Below are 16,547 nucleotides of genomic sequence, written 5' to 3' on the forward strand. Positions count from 1 at the left end.
AACTAGAGCTCCCAGTTCTCACAAACAGATATATTATTATTTAGAAGGGTGCGTATGTCAGGGATATATATCATGTACTGTAAGCTTCTCATGCAGCATAGATACAATTTTCAAAGACAGTTCAGTTCTATAAAACACAACTAAAATGATGGGTGAGTCCAGGTTGAATGTTACAACATTTTCCCTAATGATTCTCAATATTTTACATTATCAAAATGCAAATAAAACCCTAACCTGCCAGGAGGGATTTTAGCTCATTCAGATTCCAGATTCTGTTTAACTATCAAAAAACCTATCTATATAGCTTCCTATTCAATGCACTATTTTAAGAATGCTTCAAAAAAAAATGTAACACAGACCGTATTCAAATTCTTATTTCTCTAAGCAGATCAGACAGTACCAGAGAATATTGAGAACTACTGAACTAGAAATAGTTCAATAACCTGTACCGAAAGCCAAACAGAGATGCTATTACAGAGGCATAGGGTTTGTTTAATAAGATTCCTTACAACATGCTAATGTGGGTCAAGTGCACTTGAACTGCAAGTATGGGCATAAACAGATACAAAGTACCTAATTACCAAAAGACAAATTGATGAGATTGTTCCTAGTCTGTGATGGAATGGAATTATGAAGGCCAGGCTCAGGGAGATAAGCATTTTCTTAGCTCGCCACAAGAGCGTGGGAACTACAAGAGGATGAGACTGGCACCTCCCTGAGGAATTCACACTGTTGTGGCTGGCTGACTTGGGACCTGGGGTTTCAGTCTGGGAAGATTCTTGCTAGAGGTTGTAGCTAATAAACATAGCTGAACTGATTTTGCATTGTCTCTTGGAGTTCCTTGGGCTAGGCCTGACATAATCCCACCTAAACATCCCAGGATGATCTTTATCATCCCCCCTTTTTTCCTGGGTATGTGGGAACACTATTAAACCTAGCACAGGGTTGTAAGCCCCCATCAAATTTATTTCCTAATATTTCTAGCATCTATATGAGGCCCAGAAGTGTTCTTGAAAATGGCAGTAATGCTGAAAGCTAGTATTTGTTTTGTAACATGCCTGGTTATCAGTTAATTTTTGTTAATTAAAGGAAATTTTAATTAGCACATACAGCTGGGTGGGCACCAAAAGAGGTGCTCTCAGGTACATTGCTGCCCATAGGTACAATGATGCCTAACTTTGACATAGACAATGCCCAATAAAGACTTACAATCCAAATGGAAATCCATTTTTTCAGAATAGCTTACTTGGTAGAAGAACCATTTTCATGAGAAAGAAAAGTAGATATTCATAATTCAACCTATAATGTAGGTACAGGATAATTAGCTATCCAATAACTAAACTGTCTTTGGCCTTCAGAAATGCCTCCACAAAGAACTAAGCAGGAAAGAACATTATATTGTTCCCTGAAGAAACAACCAGAAAGTCTTAACATGATGTTGAAGCAGCTCTCATTTTTCATGAAACTGGTTATTCAATGAATATAGACAAGCCCATTTCTTTCACAATCAAATAAACTATATTTTAAATGTCCCACTGCAAGTATGTAACTATACATTTTTCATAGTACAGCAAGGAAATAATTCTCCTGTGTTCAGATAAATGTTATATTAAAAAAAGAATTGGAAGGTTCATGTAGTATAGTTAATGGTGTTTTTGTTGAAGTTTTAAAGGATTTGAGAGGATTGTTTATTAGCTGATCCAAAAATATTCCCTGTGAGCAATTTTGGCTGGATAAAATTTGACAATTTGGGATTGTTTTTGTTTAGGGAGCATTATTCTTATTCTGAACTGGCTTTGATTGTCTTCAGTGATGCATTCTTTCATCCCATAATAAAATCTCGCGGCCATGTAGCCCTATGACATAATCACATTCAGCATTTGATTCCTGATGCACTGGCATTTTCTAGGTAGCTACTTCAAGGAAAAAAAGTTTTAATTAGAAAGAAAAAATGATATGGAAGCAGAATAAAGGAGAAATTTTAGCAGTGGAAAGAATAACAAGATGGTGAACCTTCTCAAAAAGATGAGGTAGATGGGAGGGTAGGCATTGCCAGTAGCTCAGAAAACAGGATCAAGATTCAAAAGGACACTGAATGACTTGAACATTGGGCCCTATCCAACAAAAAGCAATTCAATGGCAAAAAATGTTGAGTTCTGTATTTAGGTAAGAAAAACCAGGTGCACAGGTACAAGATAGGCGGTACCTGCCTCAGCAGCAGTATTTGTGAGAAGGATCTGGGTGTCCTGGTAGACTAGAGATTAAATATGAGCCAGCAATGTGCTGCAGTTACCAAAATAGCTAATGCAATCTTGGGCTACATCAACAAAAGTAAAGAGCATGGAAAATTATGGTTCCACTTTATGCTATTCTGGTCACACCGCACCTGGAATACTCTGTCCAGTACTGGTTGCCACAATACAGGAAGGACTCTGAGGAACAAGAAGGAGTGCAGAGAATAGCAACAGGGATGGTGAAGATCTTGGAGACTAAATCCCACAGAGAACAGTTAAAGGAAGTGGGTATGTTTAGCCTAAAGAAGAGAAGGCTGAAGGGAAATATGAAAGCAATCTCCAAATACTTGAAGGGCTGTTACAGGAAAGTAACAGCCCTTCAAGTTTTATTTTCCAAACCTCACAAGAGTAGGACAAGAACCAATGGGTGGAAGGAGGGAGACCCAAACTTGAAATAAGGAGGAATTTCCTGCCTTTGAGAGCTACAAAGCAGTGGAACAACCTGCCTCCTGGAGTCATGAGGATTCTATCCCTGAAGGTTTTGAAGCAAGGGTGCAAGCCATTTGCCTGGGATGGTATGAGGAGGCCTGCCCTGAGCATGTAGTTGGAGTTGAAGACCTTCAAGGTACTTTTCAACCTTATGATTCTATGAAAATTAAAGATTCTCTACAAAATATTTTTCTTTCCTCTAAAAGCATCATTTTGATGTGAAAATTAAATAAAGATACATCTACCACCTCTCCTTCTCCTCCTCCTCCTTCTTCATCCAGCCTTTCTGTCCAGAGGTATGAAAGGGACACACTAAAATCAGACAGGTTTAAATCCAGATTTGTGTGGGGAGGAAGAATAATCCAAAACAGCCAGTGAGGATTAAGTATGCTCAGAGGCTGTGTTCCCATCACTGGGAGGAAAGCGGAAAATCAGATGAGATCAGTATACCAGTGGGAGAAATGGCTCATGGCCCAGAACAGGAAGCAGTACTCTATAATATTTTGTCGCAGGACCTTCTTATAGCAATGAACCTGCAGTTGCTGAATACAGTACTGTAGATATAGTCTGATTTCCATTATTTGACATTCTGTTCAGCAGTGCAAATGAATTCCCCTCTGTTAAAATTTTACAGCATATCCAACGCATTAAATCATATTTGGCTCAAGCACTATATTAACACCAATATCAGTCTCTGCTGGAGAATTGCAAATAATGAAGAATCCCAAGCCGGCTCCCTTGATAATCCATGGTAATAGTAAATCACTACTATTACTTTATATTTAATTTCTTGGCTGAGTTTGTCCAAGGCTTAGCTGTTTGTCCTCCTTATGTCTTCCTTTGCTAGATTAAGGAGCTCTCTAATACACTGTGCTTTGTCTGCAACAAATTACTTCTTATGTTATCAACAGTCCTCTGATATATTAATCAGAGTGCAAGTCCATTTTGAAATTCCTCTTTTCTCAAAACTGGGTTGATCCAGGGACATCTATAAATATCCCGCAGATGTGGTGTCCAGTGGAGAGTTATGAATAGAGTGACCAAAAAAAACCAACAACCTAGAAATATAAAGTACAAAAGAGTGAATTCTCTAACAAGAATATTTTAGAAACCTATGCCTGTCAATGTGAATTATATTGTATATAATTATCCACACAAATTTATATCCAAATATATGCATGTGCCTATGACAGGAATGACTTGTTAAGCTTAGAAATGATGTTCAGATACATCCTCCCAGTAAAAGTTTCTTCCAAATGAGCCATTTTATAGGTGACATGGTTCTTCCTTCTTTGCTTATTTTGAGATGCCTGCTTTCACATGCATTTCCTCCCCACATGGAAGGCTCAGAAATATTTGGAATAGTGCTTCAGATGGACATAGTGCTTTCAGTTCTAGGCCACTGTCTGCACATTGAAGGGTGAGATTAGTTGTGACTCTTCAGGGGCTACAACCCCGAGATGCTATGAATGGCTATCTCCCCAGGGTGATGGTCTCAGAAAGGCTACTGGGACCTGTGTATTTTCTTTGATCCTTCTAGGCGCTGTTCCTTCTTTAGGATTTCTTTGCATTCTGGGCTAATTCTGCCAGAAAGTCAGTAGAATACCATACATGCACATGTGCATCGTACATTTATTTTTAAAATTTTAGAATTTAAATTTAAACTGTTAAAATTGTAAAAAATCTTTTATTTTTACTTTGACTTTGTAATTTAATTATAAAATCCAGATTGTTTATTATCACTGACCTCCAAAACCTAACAGTATTTTGTTAATAGAAGTATCAGTGTGTTGTATTTAGGATTCTACCCACATATACTTGGAAAGAAGTTTTATTGAATTACATGGTATGTTGTTTAACCTGCATTGGACTAGCATGCAAGATCAGTTGTGGAGACAGCTGTCTTACTGTACTGCAAAGCAATATGGTCCTTGTTTGAAGTCTGTAATCTTTAATTTTTTTAAAAAAAAACTTAGCTGAGGAGCAGCTAATTAATCTTAAAAAATATGTTTCAGAATTGAAATCTTCTTTCACAAGTCTTTTAAGAGCAGGAGGCGAAAGCAAAGGCACCCTCTAACAAAATTAATTTGGCTAATTAAAAAAAAACCTCTAATAAATTGTCCTCATCTTCTGTAAACTAAAAATAAGTCCTGGCTGGACATGGTGCTGGGCCTAAATTCCAAGCCAGTTTCATGTAGTCTCCAAGAAAGGAAAAATGAGGCATTGTGATGGAATGGAATTATGAAGGCCAGGCTCAGGGAGATAAGCATTTTCTTAGCTTGCCGCAGGAGCATGGGAACTACAAGAGGATGAGATTGGCATCTCCCTGAGAAATTCACACTGTTGTGGCTGGCTGACTTAGGATCTGGGGTTTCAGTCTGGGAAGATTCTTGCTAGAGGTTGTAGCTAATAAACATAGCTGAACTGATTTTGCATTGTCTCTTGGAGTTCCTTGGGCTAGGCCTGACATCATCTCATCCTCTTGTAGTTCCCATGCTCCTGCGGCGAGCTAAGAAAATGCTTATCTCCCTGAGCCTGGCCTTCATAATTCCATTCCATCACAGGCATCCTCTGTAATTCTATGTTGTATCTCATTCAATCTTATTAAAACCAGTTTATATCTATTTCTTCAGCAATGTTTTCTTGATCCATATATTTCTTGCCTTATCTCTCCATCACTGTTGCTGGGTTATCCTTTAGTCTGACCTTCTATAGTTACATATACACAGACACATGATCACATATGCTTACGTTTAAAATGGGGACAGAGGATTTTCCAGGCAACTAAAAAGATACTACACATAGGCGAGGGTTGGAGAGGGTGTAAGGGGGTGCAAAAGAGGTGTGGCAAGGGTCAGGGAGGGTGTGCAAGGGAGCAAAGGGGTGCGCAAGGGTGTTGGGGAGGCATGGTAAGGATCAGGGAGGGTGCACAGAGGCACAAGGGAGATGCAGCTAGAGTTGGGGAGGGTGTGTGAGGGTGCACAAGGAATTGTGCAAGGGAGGCATGGCGAGGATCAAGGAGGATACATGGGGGTGCACAAGTGGCAGGGGAGGCATTGCAAGGCTCGGGGAGGGTGTGCAGGGGTGTGTGAGTGGCCAGCAGGGCATAAGTGCAGAGGGGCTGGGGGAGGTGCGCGAGTAGGGAAAACCCTAGTGACTTGCGACCTTCCCTGCCAGCTTCCCCAATGACTTTCTGGGGAAACCGGCAGGAAAGGTCACAAATGGTGATCATGTGATTGTGGGGCGCTGCAACTGGTCATAAGTGCGAGCCGGATGCCAAGTGCCCAGATTGCAATCGCATGACTGTGAGAATGCTGGGATGGCTGGAACTCTGAGGATCAGTCGTAACCACCATTTGTTCAGTGCCATCATAACTTTGGTCGCTGAACGAATGGTCATACATTGAGGACTACCTGTACATTGTATTAATCATGTAGCAGGCTAGGAATAATAACCATTTTCCCCATAATGTGCTGACTGAATTTTAGTCTTAAATGTTTTCATGTATCTTTCTCTCTCTTCTCGGATACCCACACACCCATTTTCTGATACATGTATATGGAAGGGAAGAAACTAATACAGCCAGCAATGAAGCAGGGCTATGCAAACCGAAGGGATGGACAGATCTAATATATTTATAAATCCAACCAGACAGTTAATTTTTCTTTTTAATCCTTCAGAACTTTATCTGAATCTATTCTGGGGAATAATGAGGACAAGAAATGAATCATATTCAGCTGACACTTACTCAAATACAACTGCTGACTAGCAAGTCAGAGCTGTTTTCACAGTTTTAAACATAAGGAGAAAAGCATGTTGGCTTAATCCAACATTCTATCCAACCAAATGTCACTTCAATAATATTTTTAAACTACTGATTTGGCATAGATTTGGCAGTAGATTTGGCATGAATATGTGAGTGATGGCTTTGCAAAAGCAAAGAAGTACAACAAAAACTCATATACACACATACAAACATTTTCAGAGAGAGAATGTATGTGTGAATGTGCAACAACATTATCTTATTTGGGGGGGCAGAAGAATTGTTTGAATAAGTTGAGGTATTTCAGGGCATTTATAAACATTTATATTTCTTTAAATAGGAATTAATAGAGACTCTCATTCTTAAAGATATCAGAGAATATTTTATTCTTTTGCTAGCTTCTTTATTTGTTTTGATCTGTGTATGACTTGGTCTATTCAGATATTATTCCCACCATAATCATCTTCAGGTATGACACATGCTAGGTTTAGGAATAGCATTGGTCTTCTACACTTTTCTCTGGCACATTTTCAATCATCACTTCAACTAGTAAGGGACGTTTTGTAATATCTAACATGTGAGACTGTGCATTTAAATGAAAGGTAGTATCATCTAACTCTAAGTATTCAAACTAGAAGGTGGATTCAGCTTAAGAATTAGGTAAGCCATTTTAAATATAACTTAACTTATTTAAAAATATTCAGTTACTAACTGGCTAGTAGGCCAGCCATATGTAAGTGGTCATCTAGTCCAATTTCTGGTTCTGTTTCCAGTGTAAAACTGTAATTCAGGATACAACCGCAGTATACCTGTTAAAATATCTCAGAAAAGGACATGGCAAGTACCTCCAAGATTGTCAAAATACCATGATATCACTCACATCTTAGTCATGTATTCTATAAGTTACAAAGAATGAGTTTCTTCCTATTTTTTTCACATTGTTCCTTTTCTGTATCCCTAACCAACCTTATCAGCTAGTTTAATTTGTCTAATCCTGTCAGCTTCTCATGGGAAAGACAAAGTCTAGGAACACTGTTGTCAGTGATTCAAAGATGCACTCTTTGTTAAATATGTTTATTGCAAGATTAAGGAAACCATTCAGAAAGAGTTCAAACAACTGTCAACAGTAAAATGCAAGCTCTATTTATAGTGGAACAGTGCCTGATTCTTGTACCCTTTTCTCCTACCCACATTGCACAAAAGCTTGAAGCCCTCAAGCTGTCGTAATGGAGTAGTCAAGTTTCAGACTGTTTGGTTCTGAACTTCCCAGAATGAGTCCTCATATCAATTCCCTTCCATTTTATCTCTCCACACTTCCTTGTTCATAAAGGAGCTTGCTGCTTCTCTGCTCCCTTTTCCCTTCGATATATGGCCCTGGAAGGTCCTATGATTATTCCATTGTTTCTATCTGTGCTTTGGCTGGAACTGAAAAAGTGTTTTCTTCTCTCCTCCCTTCCAGGAAATCTGAAAAAAGAGGAATGGTGTGGGACTAAGAAGTTGAAGTTATTCCTTCCTCCAGTAATAGTGGGAGGAATTGCTAGAATTTTTGTTACCCCCAGCACAGGCTACAACTAGAAGCCTCGAGGGGAATGATTAAGACAGCTCTCTGATAAAAATGTTTATTGCAAGACTAAGGAAACTATTTGGAAAGAATTCTGGCAATTGTCAAGTCTAAAATGTAAGCCCTAGTTATAGTGGACACTTCTGGATGGGAGAAGCAGTACCCACCTGTTCCTTGTCTCAAACTACAGGTAGTCCTCGCTTAATGACCATTTGTTTAATGACAGTTCAAAGTTACAATGACCTTGGAAAAAGTGCTTTATGACCTGTGCTTGCACTTAGGACCATTGCAAACCATAGCACCAGTCCCCGCAGTCACATGGTTGTGATTTGCAACCTTTTTCACAACAGTTGTTAAGCGAATCATGTGCTTATTAAGTGAATTCTGGCAAAAAACATCCATTGGGGAAACAGGATTTGCTTAACAACATTGTAAAAATGGTCGTAAAATCGGGTCTGGCCATATGGTGACTCGCTGAACAACCACTCCCTTAACAACCAATTTTCTGGTCCCTATTGTGGTAGATAAATGAGGACTACCTGTATTTATTTCTGATTAGCCAGAGCTAGTCCTCACAATACCTTATTAAAGTATTAATAAGTATTAAAGTACCTTATTAAAGCATTATATCCTGAATTGGTCTAAGCACTCCAGATAAGTAATGCAGAATAAAGGGGAACACTTAATTTCAAGCATTAGTTTTATAAATACAGCCTAAAACTGGTTTTTTTTTTTTGCTGCATGACACTTACAAGCTTTAATTGAGTGTACTCTATAACAGACAAAGTATCCCCACACTTTACCTGTGCACGAATAACTTATATCCTGAACACTGAACTACATCATATTAATTTCATTTAATACTTTCAACCCTATATTTTCTATCAAGCTCACTGGAAATTGTATTTCTTTTTCCAAAAACTTCTGGGTACGTGTGTGAGAGGACTGGTCTCTCTGAGTCCAGTTTGCCCCCTTTCTCATATGAACTTTCATACTGTTTAGGGATATAAAGTATATCTGAAGTAATATTGTGCTAGGATCATCTTCACTGTTTTTAATAATACTTTTAAAATAAGTCTTCTGTATTCGAAATTGAAAATCCTCTGAAAAACAAGCCACTTCCTTTAGTAGGAAGTGAGTGAGTATATGGACTGAATTAAATATTAGCTTTTTTTTTTTTAAAACTTGTTTCTCGGGTTTTATATATTTTGGAAGAATAATCAACCTTTAAAGGGGAAAGTATTATAAAGGAGTACTAGAGTGAATCTGAAATATAATAGCTGAACTATAACCAATTTTATTTTGCTGTTAAGAAGATGTTGCTGCTGATAAAATACTTTATCTAGCCAAAAAGCAATATTTTAAATATAAAAATGGTAAGAAAAAAATCTAATTATTTGCAGATAACTCATAAAATCTGTAGAAGAATGGCAAACAAAGTTATAGGAGTATGCCTTGATGTCATATTTGAAAAAGAAATCTGATACAGAATTTAATTTAATCTACAAACCAGTTTAGGACTATAATTCTTCCCATGGACTTATAACACATCTGACATTTGGGTTTCTCTTGACATAAACTTTTAAACTTAAGTCATGGATCATTTGTTAAATAAGAATAAATTTCTTATTGACTAGATGAGACTGTAATTTTTCATTTTAATTTGTATTTCATATTGTGCTGATTACTCTTCTTGATATTCATATATTAACTTGATTTTAATAATCATCTGTAGTCTTCAAATGAAGTAAGGGATTCAAATACGTAGGACTAAATTAACATTATTCTGAGAATTTGTTCTTAATTTACTTAATCTTATGATGCTTGCAAATCTTGTCTGCTTATTTAAGTGCTTTCATTTTTCCTCTTATTTCTTGATTATGCCTCTTTTTTTCTTTTAAAATGTTCAATAAAATATTTTAAAAATGTGTACAAAATGTAGAGGATGCATTTAAGTACATAGAGCCTTATAAATGTATCATTTATGAAAAATTTTGCATCAAATTAATTACAGATATATTTTAGGCTAATCTTTTTTGTTCTGCATTTTTCCCATTACTTATTATGTCCATTCTTATCCTGTATATGTAGTGTGCCAGTAAACAATATTCAGAATCTTGGTCTAAAACCAGAAGACTTATCTCCAAGTCTAATTTTAGCCATGGAAGCTTACTGGATGACTTAAGGCCAGTCAGCTTCTTCCTGTCCAATCTAATTTTTAGAGTTGTTGTGGGGGAAAATTAGATGAGGTAGTGTTATGCATCCTGCCTCCAGTAAGATATAAATCCAATGAATGTATGAATAAATAAATATAGAATATTTATTGAATGTTTATAGCAGAAGCGTTTCACTTCTGTCAGCTCAAGGGCTGCACCGCGTTTTACATGATATATCAAGGGCAGGACCTGTATTCTGAGGGATTTTAAAATGAAAAAATGAGTAAAATGTAAGCCACTGCAAGTCTCTGGGTTGCAATGATGTAGAAACATGGGCAATTGATCAATCAATCACTCAAAAAAGTACTTTAAGCCTATGCAAAGCTGAGGGCAGTCATTTGGTCCCTTAAAAAAACAAACACACACCCAACTCAGGTAGTTCTGAGGACCTCAAGAGGATGTTGGCCATTTTGATTGTCTTCCCACCTGGTTTATGTCCTAAATATTTAACAGCCTCTTTGTGAATAGAAGTTGAAAGAGAAATTGCTGTAAAGGTCCAGTCAGGAGATTCATACAATAGCAACGTAATCAGCAAATTTCTACTCCTATATCATTATTTATGTTCAGAATGAAACTTGATAACTATTAATAATTCACTAATATTGTTTTTCTTGTCCATTTTGACTAGTTCATCCCGTTATGCCTCAAAGGTAAGTTGCAGGCTAATACTTGGCAAAGTCATTTTGATGCAAGCCCCAGAGTTTAGTGAAAATGACTCCTAAGTAAGCATGCATAATCTAGCTTGATGTATTTGCAGTTCACCCAATTCAATTCTTGCAGAATTAAAACTAGAGTTATTCTAGGGTTGTTTTGTCTGTATGTCTGTGTGTGTTTAGGATAGGGGAGGTTCATTTAAGACTAAGATCAACAACCTCCAGCTGCAGGAAGGTGAATAGTTTCTCTGCATGGGTGACTCATTATAACATAATTCAATGTAATATGATTTTGAGTATGAACTGATCTGGTAGTGAAAAATGTCTGTCATTCAAATATCAAGCTAAAATAATAAAATCAGATTAAATATATTTCTTATCTCTGTCAAATGGCAGAGCCTTATCCAGCAAAGTATTAGAAATCCTGAAATACTTCAGGATATTCTGATAATCATATAATTCCCCCCTCCCCCATCATCTTGAATGTTTTTAGTATTTATGTACAGGGTTTGTTTTTTATACTTGATTTTTAATGGATTATTTTTTTAAATTATTTATGGGGTATTTTTAATTGTTGATGGGGTCCAGTCAGTGGTCCATACTGATTTTTGCCTTGGTCAGTATTTGTAGCATGTACAATAGAAAATGATCTGAAGTAATGACAACAGTTGATTGATTCAGCTGGCACTGTGTAATGTGAAATTAGAATAATTTAATTTATTTATTCCATTTAGGCACCGCCTGACTCCAAACGACTCTGGGCTGGTCACAATATAACAACAATAAAATACAATATGAATAAACAAAATAAAAAACAAGAAAAGTAAACATGAACAAGATGGTGATCTGGCCAACAACAACAAAAAACACATGCTGTTTGCAGCTCCATTCACACTAGCCCAAGAAAAACCAGAGTTTACAGTTTGGAAATGCAATTTAGTTGCACTTCCAATGTGCATAAAGCAAACATGCCCTGCAATGTATCAACAACCACAGCAAAGCACACTTTCTTGCACATATCATACTGTTTTCAGGGAATTTCTGTTTTTCAGTATTTTGTCTTTTATTAAAAAAATACTGTCTAAATGAAAACAAACTTGCAGATAGCTACATGCAATGAGGCAGGAATAAGAAATAATGATCTTTCCCCTGAAAATCTCCATTCTTACAAGTATATCCTAGTTAGTTGTATAGAAAAAGATTTCAAACATACAGGTAGTCCTCAACTTATGATGGCAATTGGGACTGGAATTTCTGTCACTAAGCGATGTGGTCATAAATGTCAGAGTCCAGTTTCAATTAGAGCGGCATATAAATTGTAATAAATAAATAAATATTTGAGCTCAGGACAGGTAATTCTCAATTTATGACAATTGGGACCAGAATTTCCATTGCTAAGCACTGTGGTTGTAAAGCACACCCATATTGCTTAGCAACGAAAATCCCTGCAGTCCCGGTTGCCATCATTAACTAAATCTGATGGTTGTTAGGTAAGGCAACTTCCTGCCAGCTTCCCACAACCAAAGTCTGTGGGGAAGTGGCAGGAAATTGCAAGTCCCAGGCTGGCAGGCAGGTAAATGGCTGCTGCTGGGTGGGGGAGTGAGTTAGGGTGTGTGTGGGGGAGGTGTGGCAAGGGTCAGGGAGGGTGTGAGGGGGTGCATGAGAGTGCAGCACATGTTGGGGAGGCTGCGCAGGGGTGCACGAGTGGTTGGCGTGGCGTGAGTGCAGAGGGGCTGGGAGAGGGTGCGCAGGTGGGAGAGACTTACCCCAGCAACTTGTGACCTTTCCTGCTGGCTTCCCCATTGACTTTTTGGGGAAGCCAGCAGGGAAGGCTGCAAATGGTGATCACGTGATCGTGGGGCACTGCAACCAGTAGTAAGTGGGAACCGGTTGCCAATCACCCAGGATAGTGATCATGTGACTGCGGGGTGCTGGGATGGCCAGAGGACCAGTTGTTCAGTGCCGTTGTAAATTCGAACAGTTTCTGAATGAATGGTTGTAGGTTGACTACCTGTATTATAGTGGCATTTTACTCCTTATTTGACAAAAGATCTAAGCCTAGCAGACAGAAGAGTTATGAGCATTGGCTTCTGGGTGGGGGGAAAATGGCAGACTGATGTGCCTCCATGAACAGCAGAGACGACACTGCAGTGAAGACTAGTGGCTTGGCACTAAACCCGGGTCAACAACACCTTTCCAGATAGAGAGAGGCCAGGAGATTGCTCACTTGTGCTCCAAAAGGCTGCTTCTTGTGAGAAGACCTGCAAGATCTGAAGAAGTTCTGCAATCTTCTTGTGAGTCTGAGACAGTGAGCTCTCAGTTTCAGTAGAGCTTGCAAAAAAGCACTGGGTTTGCAAAAGTCCCCACTTTCTTAAACACATTTGGAAGACAATTATTTCAAAGTTAAAGAGAGATCTTTGATACAGCAGAGCAGTCAAGCCACCCAGTGAGTGATCTTTCATCCCAGATTAAAGATAAGAGCAAAGGAATAATTTAAAGAATTTCAAAATAAAGGCAAAAAGCTTGCCAAGAGTTTAAATTAAGAAAGTTTAAAACAGACTAAGAGGACCATTGAATTTGGATTTACTGATTTGAAAGTATTTGTAAAACAAGTAAACAATATATATCTCTGTCGGAAAGAGTTTTATTTGGACTAATTAGGGACAAGAATTGGACAGCTTTGCAAAACAAAAGATAAGGGAAAGTTGCTAAAGACCATCTGACTACAGAACTATGGTGTACTGAATGGGTCTAAAGACTTGACAATTTACAGAAAGGAATTCCAATTTCTGGAAGTTTCACTACGTTTCTAATAACAGCCATTTTTTAATTCCCCCTTTCTGGATTGAAATGGCTGTTATTAGAAAAGTAGTGAAACTTCCAGAAATGACAGAAAAAAGTACTACACTTGGGGCATTCCAAAGGATCTTTGTGAATGGATCATTTAAAAGAGACACATGAAACAATCAACATCTTCAAAGGAATAACATTCACAAGGGAAGAAGAGAACAACAACACACTACCCTTCCTGGGCATCCTCATTAGCAGGAGAAATGACAGCAAATTAGAAACACAAGTCTATCAAAAAACAACCCACACTAACCAAGTGCTCTGTTACTAAAGTATCAACCCAACCTCCCACAAGAGAAGTTTTTCATTATTCATTATTCAGACAAGCACAAATGCACTACAGCAACCCAGAACACCAGAAAAAGGAAACGGATAGCCTGTACAACATCTTCCCACAAAAAATGGATACCCATGCAACTTTATGAAAAAGTGCCTGACCACTCAACCCACTACAGCACAACCAACACAAGCTATGAAAAGGATAACACTGACATACACCAGAAACATCTCAGAAACAACCAATAGACTATTACAACCACATGGCATCCCAGTAGCACACAAACCAACTAAAGCCCTCAAAAACATCTTAAGTAAACCAGAAGACCAGTAGCCCAAGAAGAAAAAACAGAAGTCATCTACAATATACAGTGTAAGGACTGTAACAGCCACTATGCAGGACAGACAGGCAGAAAACTAATGGAGTGCATCCATGAATACCAACTAGCAGTCAGAAGACATGATGAACTGCTTAATCTCATAACACATGGACAGACTCAACCATAGTTTCAACTGGGAAACTGAGTACAGTGATACCTCGGGATACGAACGCCTCTGCTTGCGAATTTTTCGGGTTACGACCAGCTCTGGCCCCAAAATTTTACCTCGGTTTGCGAACTCCGCCTCGGGGTACGAGCCATTTTCCGCCCGTGCCACGTGGTCCGTGGCCATTTTCTGCCCGTGCCACGTGGTCCACGGCCATTTTTCCGCCCGTGCCACGTGGTCCGCGGCTGTTTTTCCGGCCCTGCCGCGTGGTCCGCGGCCGTTTTCGCGCCGCGCCGGGCTGTTTTCGTGCCACGCCGCGCCGGGCCGTTTTCGCGCTGCGCCGGGCCGCGCCGGGCCGTTTTCGCGCCGCGCCGGGCCGTTTTCACGCCGCGCCGCGCTGCACCCGGCCATTTTCGCGCCGCACGCCGCGCCTGGCCGCTTTCCGTGTGGTCCGTGGACGCCAGAACGGATTAACGGTAATTACATTGAACCTTATGGGAAATTGCCTCGGGTTGCGACCAAATTCGGGCGGAGGGCGGAACGGATTAACCGGATTTACATTGAACCCTATGGGGAAATTTGCCTCGGGGTGCGACCAAATTCAGAGGGCGGAACGGATTAACCGGATTTACATTGAACCCTATGGGGAAATTTCCTTCGGGTTACGACCAACTCGGGATACGCCCAGAGTCACGGAACGGATTAAGTTCGTATCCCGAGGTACCACTGTATCCTAGACCAAGCTAAGTCCAAAAATGCTAGGGAAATCCTGGAAGCTTGGCACTCAGATACATCCGCCATCAATAGACACATAGACATAGACCACATTTACACACCATTCAAAAGAGACAATAAGAAAGCCAAGAAGGAAACAAAAACATCAGAACACATCCTCTCCAGCAACCTACACCCAGATAAGCAGGGATTAACATCAGACAAACAATCAAACAGAAAACAATACTCTTATCAAGGAACTACCAAGGACAAAACCACACCCCCACCAACACTGGCAGGGCAAGCTACTGTATATAAACAGGGAGCAAACCCCCCAGTCACTAGCACTGATTATGTTACCTAGTCTGGTAATGAAATGTCTGCAATCAAACAACCAAGTTCAGAGAGCAACAAGGACTCCGCTGTTCAACCCAGAGTTATATATATTCTGTTCTATTGAAAGAAGAGATAAAAGAAGAGATGAAAAATAACTCTGAGGAATCTGCAGGACAAATGAGTGGAGAGGTGAAACAAATTAGTGAACGTGGAAAGTTTGGAAAATAAACTAGAAATAATAGAGAGGAAATACAAATATTAAGTCAAGAGACGAAAAATGATGCAGATAATGATTACTGGATTAAAAGAGAAAGAATTCTATTTCAGTCCAAGAGTACTTATAGAACAACTTGGTAAAAATAGTAAGGAGAGGGCTGTTGAAGCATTAAAATGTTTTTTAGGATGGGAAGAAGATATGGACGGAGATCAGGTCCACCACAACCTTAATGTCAAGTTAAGAATTAATAATGCCAGAATACTATGTAAGAGAAAGGAATACAAAATTGACTTGTTTGATCAGGGACAAGACGATAAGTACTTTTACAAAATACTGGAAACTCTTTATGCACTTTTTGCTGAAAATGGATAGAACTGAGTTAATGGTTTTAGGAGTTACCAATTGAAAAAGATTGGATATGGGAAAAAGTGATCTATGTAATGTAATTTCAAAGGGGGATGAGGTACATTAAATCTGTTTGTAACTGCTGTAAAGAAGATCAGAAGTCACTTCCTTAAATATCTTTTTTTTCCTTTCCTTTCCTTTTTCTTTTTTCTACACATTTTCTTTTTTCTTTACATTTTTTCTTCTCTTTATTTTTCTTTCTTCTCTTACTCTTGTTTTGTATTACCTTTTACTATTGTTAAAATCTGTAATAAAAATTATTTTAAAAAAAGAAGGGTTATGAGCATTCAAATAAGCATGCTCACACCAGCAAGGACTTCTATTAGAATGACTGAAAGTACAGTCAA

General features: G+C 38.7%; 1 protein-coding gene across 6 annotated transcripts in view; it reads right to left on the bottom strand.

Moving 5' to 3' along the window:
• Nucleotides 1-16,547, bottom strand: part of PTPRM (protein tyrosine phosphatase receptor type M) — a 526,420-nt gene that overhangs the window by 87,677 nt on the left and 422,196 nt on the right. The gene's annotated exons all lie outside the window — the stretch shown is intronic.

The sequence above is a fragment of the Python bivittatus genome, unplaced genomic scaffold (genome assembly GCF_059951505.1).
Source record: "Python bivittatus isolate LINGU-HERP-01145 unplaced genomic scaffold, Pbiv_v1 ctg000840_np1212, whole genome shotgun sequence".
Taxonomy (NCBI): domain Eukaryota; kingdom Metazoa; phylum Chordata; class Lepidosauria; order Squamata; family Pythonidae; genus Python; species Python bivittatus.